Here is a 10,829-nt window from a genome sequence, read left to right on the forward strand (position 1 = left end):
CTTAAAGCATGAAGCTAGATATTCAAGTTTCATGAAGATCATAAACACAAGTTTTGATCTTTTAACATAAATAAAGTGATCTTAAGCTATAAAGCTTAGATCCATCAAAGTAATGAAGATTCAAACCTAGAAAGCTTGAATCTTTAATGTTCTTGAAGGATTCAAATCAAAGTTTGAATCTACAAGATATAACAAGATCAAAAAGCTAACAAGCTTGATCTTATAAAGATGATGATGATGTCGTGATTTAGAGAAGAAGAAGAAGAAGAAGAAAATTTAAAACTTACAATTTTTAGAGTGAGAAAGACTACAGAGAAAATTAGAGAGTAAGTGTGTGTAAAATGAGAATGAGATCAAGTATAAAATGGATGAGAATAGCTTGGTATTTATAGTGGATATTGGTGGTGGTGGCCGTGGGTTTGCATGGGGGACAAGGGGACACCTTTTTGCTTTTTGGATGGTGGTGGTCTAAAGGTGGTGCTTATTGTTGGAATCCCATGCAACATGTGTGGTAATGGTTAACAAAAATGCTAGTATATTGCCTCTTATAAATGGGTTTTTGTCCTACATCTTAATGGGTCATAATCCATTAAAAATTGGGCTAATTAAATGGTCCATTAGCTAGAGTAGGGTGGGCTAAAGTCCAATAAGGTAGAAAGTCCAACAAGAATAACTAGTGAGCATAAGTAAATTACTAAGCGTAATTAAGCAACCAAAAACCCAAGTAATTGTTATTAGGAAGTAACAAATAGTATTACGTAGTCGTAATATTCCAATTACGAAAAAATTTAAATGTGTACCAAAACATATAGCTCGTTCTAAACGTCCAGTGACACCAACGGTCATAAAAGCATTCGGGGATCAAGTTAAGTAACTAAATACTTAATGGCACATTGTATGATATTAACGAAAGTAATTAACATGAAATAAGATCCCAAAATATAAACCAACACAGTACACACAAATACGCAGTTTCGTGAAAGTAACAAGCACAAAAGTAAGTCGAAAAAGTCGGGTCGTTACATTACCCACTTGTTAATGAAAATTTCATCCCGAAATTTTAAGCTGAGGTAGACGGTAGAGTTGTGAAGAGGTGAGGATATTTCTGCTTCATTTGATCATCTCGCTCCCAAGTGAACTCGGGTCCTCATTTAGCATTCCAATGGACTCGGACAATTGGAATCTTGTTGAATTTAAAGGTTTTGACCTCACGGTTCATAATTTCAACAGGTTCTTCCACGAAGTGGAGTTTGTCATCAATCGTAAGATCCTCAAGAGGTATGACAAGTTCTGGTTTAGCAAGATATTTCTTCAGGTTCGACACGTGGAAAGTGAGATGAACTGTGCTCAACTGAGTCGGAAGGTCCAGACGGTAAGCAACGGGTCCAACATGCTCCAAGACATCAAAAGGACCAATATATCGCGGATTTAGCTTCCCATGCTTTCCGAAACAGATTACACCTTTCCAAGGTGCGACTTTCAACATCACTCGGTCACCTACTTGGAATTCGCGATCTTTACGCTTAAGATCGGCATAGCTCTTTTGACGATCACGGGTCGTCTTGAGCCTCGCTTGAATTTGGATAATCTTCTCGGTTGTTTAATGGACGAGTTCGGGTCCGGTGAGTTGCTTTTCACCTACTTCGGCCCAACAGATAGGTGAATGACATCTATGGCCATACAAGGCTTCGAAAGATGCGGCCTTAATGCTTGCGTGATAGCTATTGTTGTAAGAGAATCCGGCCAGCGGCAAATGCTTTTCCCAAGCCTTTCTGAAATCAATTACACAAGCACGCAACATGTCCTAAAGGGTTTGAATCGTGCGTTCGCTCTGTCCGTCGATTTGCGGGTGATACGCAGTACTCATATCTAAACGTGTTTCCAAAGCTAATCTAGAAGCGAAACGGGCGTCTCGGTCTGAAATAATTGATAAGGTTACGCCGTGATGAGATACAATCTTCTTTATGTATAGTTGCGCCAGTCTCTCCATAGTTTGAGTGCAAAGACAACGGCTCTAAGTTCGAGATCATGAGTTGTGTAGTTTCGCTCATGAATCTTCAGTTGTCGGGAGGCGTAAGCAATAACCTTCTTCCGTTGCATCAACACACACCCAAAACCTTGTCGGGAGGCATCGCAATACACAACGAAGTCATCACTGCCTTCGGGATGGGATAAGATAAGTGCGGTGGTTAACTTCTGCTTCAGGTTTTGGAATGCCGACTCTTACTCGATTGCCCAAACGAACTTCTTCCCTTTGTGAGTTAACGCTGTCAAAGGACGTGCAATCAGAGAGAAACCTTCGATGAATCTACGATAGTAACTGGCGAGGCCTAAAAATTGACGGATATGAGTAGGAGTGGTGGGAGTTTCCCACTTGCTGGTGGCTTCGATCTTTGCGGGATTGACTTTGATACCCTGATCGCTCACGATATGACCGATAAATTGGACTTCCTTAAACCAAAATTCATACTTGGAGAATTTGGCATAGAGTTGCTATTGTTTCAAGAGTTCAAGCACGAGTCGAAGATGTTGCTCATATTCTACTTCGCTTTTGGTATAGGTTAGGATATCGTCTATGAATACGATAACGAATTTGTCTAGGTACGGCTTGCATACTCGACTCATGAGATCCATAAATACGACAGGTGCGTTAGTTTACCCGAATGGCATCACCAGAAACTCATAGTGGCCATAACGAGTTCGGAACACAATCTTCAGCACATTGCTCTCCTTCACCCTTAACTGGTGATAACCTGATCGTAAATCAATCTTGGAGTAGACGCTGGATCCTTGCAGCTGATTAAAAAAATCGTCAATTCTGAGAAGGGGATACCGATTCTTGATCGTCAACTTGTTCAGTTTACGATAATCGATACACATGAGGAAAGATCTGTCCTTCTTCTTCACGAACAAAACAGGTGCGCCCCAAGGTGATGAACTCGGTCGGATAAATCCACAGTCTAGTAATTCCTACAGTTGACTCTGCAACTCTTGCAGTTCGGAAGGTGCAAGTCGATAAGGTACGCGAGCTACAGGTGCAGCTCCTGGAACTAGATCGATCTGGAACTCCACTGATCACGGCGGGGGTAATCCTGGTAATTCTTCTGGAAAGACGTCGGGAAATTCGTTCACAATTCGTACATCATCCACACTTTTCTCCTCAGTTTCTAACTTTTTCACGTGCGCCAAAACGGAAAAACGCCCCTTTTTCATAACCTTTTGTGCCTTCATGCAACTAATAAGGTTCAGCTTCGGGCTACATCTCTCTCTGTAAACAATTAGTGGCTCCATACGAAGAATCTTCTCTCCACAGATAACTTCTGCTCTTACCTTGGACAACCAGTCCATACCAACTATCACATCAAAACTCCCTAACTTAATGGGTATCAAATCAATCTCGAAATCCACACCAGCTAAGTTTATAATACCTCCTCGGCCAATTTGGTCAATTTTCTCAAGTTTTCCATTGGCCACCTCAACAAGTATACTCTCATCCAAAGGCACTAACGACCAATCAATCTTAGAGCAAACGTGTCTACATACATAACTCCTATCGGAACCGGTATCAAACATGACAGAAGCTAATAATTTATTGATAGTGAATGTACCTGTAACCAAGTCAGGATCCTCGCGGGCATCTCTGGCTTTCATGTTGAAGACTCATCCACGTGCTGGCCTGCCATCCTTCTTCTTGTTGGGACATTCATTCTTGAAGTGGCCCTGCTGACCGCACTCATAGCACTTCCTTGGTCCACTTGGGTTTGTCCTCACAGCTGGGGTGGTGCTCTTACAATCTCTGCCGACGTGTCCAATCCTTTTACACTTCTCACACACTACATTGCAGTGCCCAATGTGATGCTTGTAGCATCTCTTACAATGAGGAAGGGTACCTTTGTAGTTAAGGTTAGAGCTAGGGTTCGGGTTAGGGTTCCTCCAGTCGTTGTTTCCCTTAAAATTCTCATACCTCTAAGATGGGTTTTGATCAAAACCTTTTCCCTTGTTGCCGTCCTACTTACGTTTCCCATTACTAGCTCCCGATTCTGATTTCGCCTTCTCTGGCTCTTGGCGGGTAATTTGATTCATCAGGGTGTGCGCCATACGCATAGCTTCCGGGACATTTGCTGGTTTCGAAGAAGTGACATTTCCCTGAATGTCCTTGGGGAGTCCCCACAAATACCTCTCCATCCATTTATACTCCGGAGTAACCATTGTAGGGCACATCAAAGCTAACTCCAAGTACCTTCGGTTGTAGCCATCAAGGTCAGTTCCCACAACTTTCAGTTCCCAAAATTCCGCTTCCATTTTCCGAATTTCGGTTCTGGGGCAGTACTCCTCGATCATAGCCCTCTTGAACTCCTCCCAGGGTATTGCATAAGCTTCGTCAATTCCCTGCGCCTGGGCGAGTGTGATGACCCTTAAATTTCTGATCAAATTTAAACTTTAATCTTTATATATTTCCGACACGATAAGCAAAATCTGTGATGTTGAGTCTTGAAAGTTTTGAAAACTATTATCATGTAATCATTTACCTTTGACCATCCTTGACGATTCACGAACAGTAGTGTGTAAATAAATATATGAATATCTATATATATATAAATTCTATGCATAAGTAATACTATAAATATTATAATATACATATATCATTAATAAATATTAAAAATTTAAAATATTATGTAATGAGTAAATATGATACAATTAATAAATTGTAAAAATAATTAAAAGTTAAAATATAGTTACTAATATTATTATTACTTACATTCGGATTAAAGAAAAATTAATATTGAAATTATTATTATTATTATTAGTATCATTGTTATTAGTAAAAATTTTAAGTTTTTGTTATTACGATTTATCAATATAACACTCATTGTGATATAATATACATTATATAGTTATATTACATTTAAGTGCAAGATTGAAAATAATTGTTATATTAATATTATTATCAGTACTTATAGATATTAAAACTTGTATAGTTAATATTATTATTTAAATACAAAAGATATATATGTATAAGTTATTATATTATATTTATCATTAATAGTGTTAACATTATTATAACTAATAATATTGTATTATCATTTGTAATATTATTATTAGTAATTAAATTACTTAAAATTATCATTTATTTCTAAGTAATAATATTATTTATCAATTAATATTACTAATTACTTTATTTAGATTTGTTAAATATCAAAAGTTAAAGAATTTTAATATATATATACATACATATATTAATACATATATATATATATATATATATATATATATATATATATATATATATATATATATATATATATATATATAAACATATTCCATATTCTTACAAAATACAGATTTATATACATATCTATAAATACATATTTAGATATTAGGATGTATAATCATGATTATTTATATAAATGAATAAACAAATACGTAATTTAAAATCATAAGAATCCAAGATGCCGTTAGATATCTCAATCAAAGCTGTAGAGAAAATTTGTTTCTGTCTTTAATCTGTACAACCTGTCGATCTCAATCTACATTACAATTCCAAATTCTGTTAGCCATCATTGTTACCTTTATTTTTTTTTTATTATTCGCGGTACTTGATGTAATTGATTGACAAAGTCATTCCAGTAGTTAAGAGATACCATACGGCATTACATTATCGACTAACAACTTCCTTCACCTTTCACATCCTCCAAATTATTGAATTAAAACCATAAACCCAAAAACACCCGTCGGTTATAATCATTACATTCATCACCTTCTATATTCAATCTAAAACTACCACCACTAAAACTTGTAAAACACCATCACCTTTCTTTTCTATTTTCTAGCCAACGTCTACAACAAAACTTGTTCTATTCAAAAACCAAAACAACAAAATATATACAAACTTGAAACTATTATGAGAAGACGATGTTGAACAATGATAATGAATCGATTACCTAATATTCCTATTTTCTGCTTCGATTAACAACAATCAAAACACGAAGTAATTCGATACTACCCTTTATATTTTCTGTCTTGAACAACTCACCACCATCTTTATTGAGAACATCATCTTCAAAACACCATAGAACCACATTTCACCATCATCAAACTCACTTACTTTGCTTTCTGTTTCGCGGTTAAACTAAGAAGCCAAAAACCAAACATCAACTTATATTACTTTCTCTCTTTTCTTTGTTCATTGCTTACTGCTACAGACCTGTAGCTACTGCTGCATGCTCTCGTTTATTTTATGGTCGAATGAATATGATTATAAAATTGATGATAATGGCAACATGATCGATTAAATAAGGCGGAAAAGAGAATGGGATGATGTTATTATTGAAGAACCACTACCGAAAGTTTCAACAACTAACCCCATCTCATCAATTATTTAATTGGATGCAATTTATATGGTGGGACAAATTTACTTCATGGCCGACAGTTGATAAGCTGAATACATGCGTGATATATTTTTTTTTTGCTGTATCAATGATTAGGTTAAGAGGGTCACATAACTGGTTGAGCCGGATCCTATGTCTGTTTTCTAGTTGGGTCATTTTTGATTAGGCCGAGTCCACTTTAATTGTTATTGGGCTGCTGTGCCAGAATTATGTTCCTTTTCGAAGCCCAATTATATTTGGGTTTGAATTCAAACGATCGGGTCTTAAATGGAGGTGAAAATGAAAACAGGTTAATATTTTGGTTAAATATAAAACGGGTTACAACTTATTCAGAAAAACAGGCATGGAGGAGCGGTTAGGAGTGGTTTGAGTTATCGAGAGGTCGCGGGTTCGAGTCTCATCCAAGACAATTCTTTATAGATAAAGTTTCTAAAGGGTATACACATTTACTTCTAGTTCTATTATCATAATTATTATTAATTGTTATGATTATTATTATGATTATTAGTTAGTATTATAAGTTATTATTATATTTATTACTTTCATCAATACAATTAATATTATTATCACTATATTTAGAACTAAGTATATTATGTACTATTAAGTGTTATTATGCAAATTGTTATTAATATCATTAATATTAGTATACTAGGAGTACCCTTTTAACATAAATCTTAGTATTATCAATTATGATCATTAAAATTTCTATTAAAATGATAATTATTACTAAACTTATCATTTCTATTGAAAATACTATTTTTACTAAAACTATTATTTTTACTTATCATCATTAATGAAATTACCATTTTTATTAAAATTACTATTATCAGTATTATAATTATCCTTAAACTAGTATTACTACAATTGATAATAACCTTACAAAACAAAAGATATATTTATATATAAATACAAATATAATTATTAAATAAAGTATACTAATGCTACATAAAATTTCATCCTAACTAGTAACATTAATTAAATATCAAATAAGTATTATAATGTAAAGAAAGTATTAATAAAATTATATATATAAGAATATTAATCTTAATACATACAATAATAGGTATATACTTGTTTGATTACGATTATCTGTTTTAATATATATATATATATATATATATATATATATATATATATATATATATATATATATATATATATATATATATATATATATATATATATATATATATATATATATATATATATATATATATACGAATGATCTAGGTTCGTGAATCCGAGGCCAACCCTGCATTGTTCAATATAGTCATATGTTTTTTTACTACAAAATACATTAGGTGAGTTTCATTTGCTCCCTTTTTAAATGCTTTTGCAATATATATTTTTGGGACTGAGAATACATGCGCTTTTATAAATGTTTGATGCAATAGACACAAGTACCTTAACTGCATTCTATGATAGAATTATCTGGGATTGGGGATGATTATTATGACACGCATTAGACCCCGGTTTTCCGTTAGAGCATATGAGCTCCCGAGCCGGGTGGATGGTTTATTATTTATGACATTTTGGCACCGGTTGTCCTATATTTTATAAACATGTGTTCAGCCGTGGGGTGTAAAGACCGGAACAGAGGTTCTATATTTTGAAGGCACATGTATTCAGACGTGGGGTGAAAGACCGGCACAGATGGTTACTATTGTATTTTGAATCCTCACAAGGTGTTCTTCATATGAAAGATATTTTTCGTGCAGTTGGAATGGGACTTCTGCACGTTTTATAATAAATGAAATCTCGTGGTCTATTAAAATGATGAAAATGAAATGATTACTATAAACTAATGAACTCACCAACCTTTTGGTTGACACTTGAAAGCATGTTTATTCTCAGGTTTGAAAGAAATCTTCCGCTGTGCATTAGCTCATTTTAAGGATAATACTTGGAGTCATTCATGACATATTTCAAAAGACGTTGCATTCGAGTCATTGAAGTTCATTAGAGATTATTATTAAGTAAATGACAGATTAGGTCATTTATAGATTGGATATTATGAAATGGTATGCATACCTGTCAACTTTCGATGAAATGAAAGTTTTCCTTTTAAAAACGAATGCAATGTTTGTAAAAATGTATCATATAGAGGTCAATACCTCGTGATGTAATCAAATGTAATGCTCTCGTCTATATGGATTTGGTCGGGGCATCACAGCGAGCGTGTTCCACCAAGTCAAAGTGCCATTCCTACAGCGTGCACGACGCGAACTTGGTCTTATTCACTTCGGAGCAGTTACTCACACGGAATACAAATTCCAACTTCTCAAATCATCTCGTCAGCCCAACTGGCCCTTCTGTTCCACTGAAATTGTGGGGCTTACAACTCTAAAATTCAATTCCTTGAAAGTGCACCCATTCTGAATGTTCTGGTTAGCCGGTGGAGCTTGGGGGTTGGCATTCGCCATAGCTGCAGCTACTCGAGCGGCTATCATCTCCTCAATCTGTGCTGCTGTGGGCATTTCCCTTGGACCTCTTTCATTAGCCATCGATCTTCCAAACAAAAATTTCGACTGAAGTAAAAATTCGTTACCAAATAAGTAATAATTGTATAGTAATATAGCAATCAATTACTTATTCCATGTCAGTAAGACATGTAGCAAGCACGTAATCAGGCACTACAGCATCCTAGCAGTACATAGCATGGCAATAGTAATAGTATCAAATAAAAGTAACATGCAATCAAAGGCAGATAGTAGCATGCAGTAGCGAGAAAATAGCAGTAGCATACAACAAGTTCACATAGCAGTAAAAGTAAGCAGTAGCATGCAGTAGTAGTAAGCAGTAACAAGTAAACGAGCAAGTTGTAGATTAGTCCTATTAGTGAATCCTACTCGGCTCGGTCAAGACTCACTAATGCAACCTAATTCTTTACAACCAATGCTCTGATACTAAATGTGACGCCCCGTACAAAACCATAATGTACGGATCATCAACAACAGGTCCATTACACGGTATAATACTATATGTTGTTTTAAACCAAGTTTTGCATTCATGAAAGGATAACGTTTTACAAAAGATAACGTGACACAAAGGTTGTTACAAAGCCATTATTCAAAATAACATAAGTTGCGAATGCAAAATAAAAGTTCCATGATTGAGACATCTCTAAGTAATGCAGCGGAAGTCTAACACAGCGAGTCTGTAACAGCAAGTCTATAACACCAAGACAGCAAGTCTAACAACAGAAACAACAATGTCTAAGCACCTAAGAAATACACGATTAAAAGGTCAACACGAATGTTGGTGAGCTATAGTTTGTTTGTAATCAGTAATGTAATGTAGACCACAAGATTTCGTATTCAAAAACAGTATGAAAAGTATATGCTTATCCGTGGGCACCCGGTAACTAACTTAACGTAATATTACCCTCTAAAAGTACACTTGGCGAGTGCGTCTGGTTACGAAGTATTAAACACCCTTTGAATGCTAGCGCGACTAGCCCGAGTGGGGATGTCAAACCCTATGGATCTATATCTAAGATTCGCGTTCACCGGTTCATAAACCAATGACTGAACGTTACCGAGCTAAGGGGAATCTTTGTGCCGTTATGTCACCCACATATATATAAAGTTTAAGTACTCGTTTCTAGTATGTAAAACATAAAAAGCGCATGTATTCTCAGTCCCAAAAATAGTAAAGTAAAAAGGGAAGCTATAACTCACAGTGAATAAGCAGTAAAAGTTGATATGAAAAGTATGCAAGTAGTAAGTCGGTCCGAAAGGTCGTCAACCTAAGTCAAAGGTCATTAAGTCAGTATATTGTCCTCAAAAGTTTATAAGTGAATAAATCAAGTCTTAAGTATCATCATCATCATCATTCGTAAAAGCTAAAGTAAGTTTTTAACAAGAATATAGATCGAAACAAAATGCTGACTTCGGACAGCTGCTACGACCTCTATACAAACCGAAAAGACATGTAGTCAATGGACAAGGCTCCATATGTGAGTCCTCTAACCGCTGTCCAATTTTCAGATCCTAACTCGATGTCGTTTGACCGTGGCGATGGTTCAAGCGCGAGTAGGTCAGAATTTTCAGCACGTCGTTAAAAGTGGTAGTGATTTTCGGAAGGCTATAAATCCTAAACCGTATATCGGATTTAGGCGAGTCATAAACGAAAAGTCATCTACTCGAAACGAAATATCTGAAAATCAATTATCCAGAAGTCCTAGGATTCTGATCAGACCCCGAAAAATAGCAAACAAGTGCTTCGGTGGGTTTCTTGGTGCTTGATGCTCATCACGGTTCTCATCCTTGATGCGTGTAAGCTTCAAGTGTACAACTCTTTAACGTTTTAGTATCAATTTGACCAAGTTTCAACCATCAACATACAATGTCAATACTAAGCAAGAATACAACTCACTTAAGAGTTTTAGAAGGATGATAAACCAAGTTTACATCATGTTCTTAGTCTTAACACAAATAC

The sequence above is a fragment of the Rutidosis leptorrhynchoides genome, chromosome 5 (assembly GCF_046630445.1).
Source record: "Rutidosis leptorrhynchoides isolate AG116_Rl617_1_P2 chromosome 5, CSIRO_AGI_Rlap_v1, whole genome shotgun sequence".
Classification (NCBI taxonomy): Eukaryota; Viridiplantae; Streptophyta; class Magnoliopsida; order Asterales; family Asteraceae; genus Rutidosis; species Rutidosis leptorrhynchoides.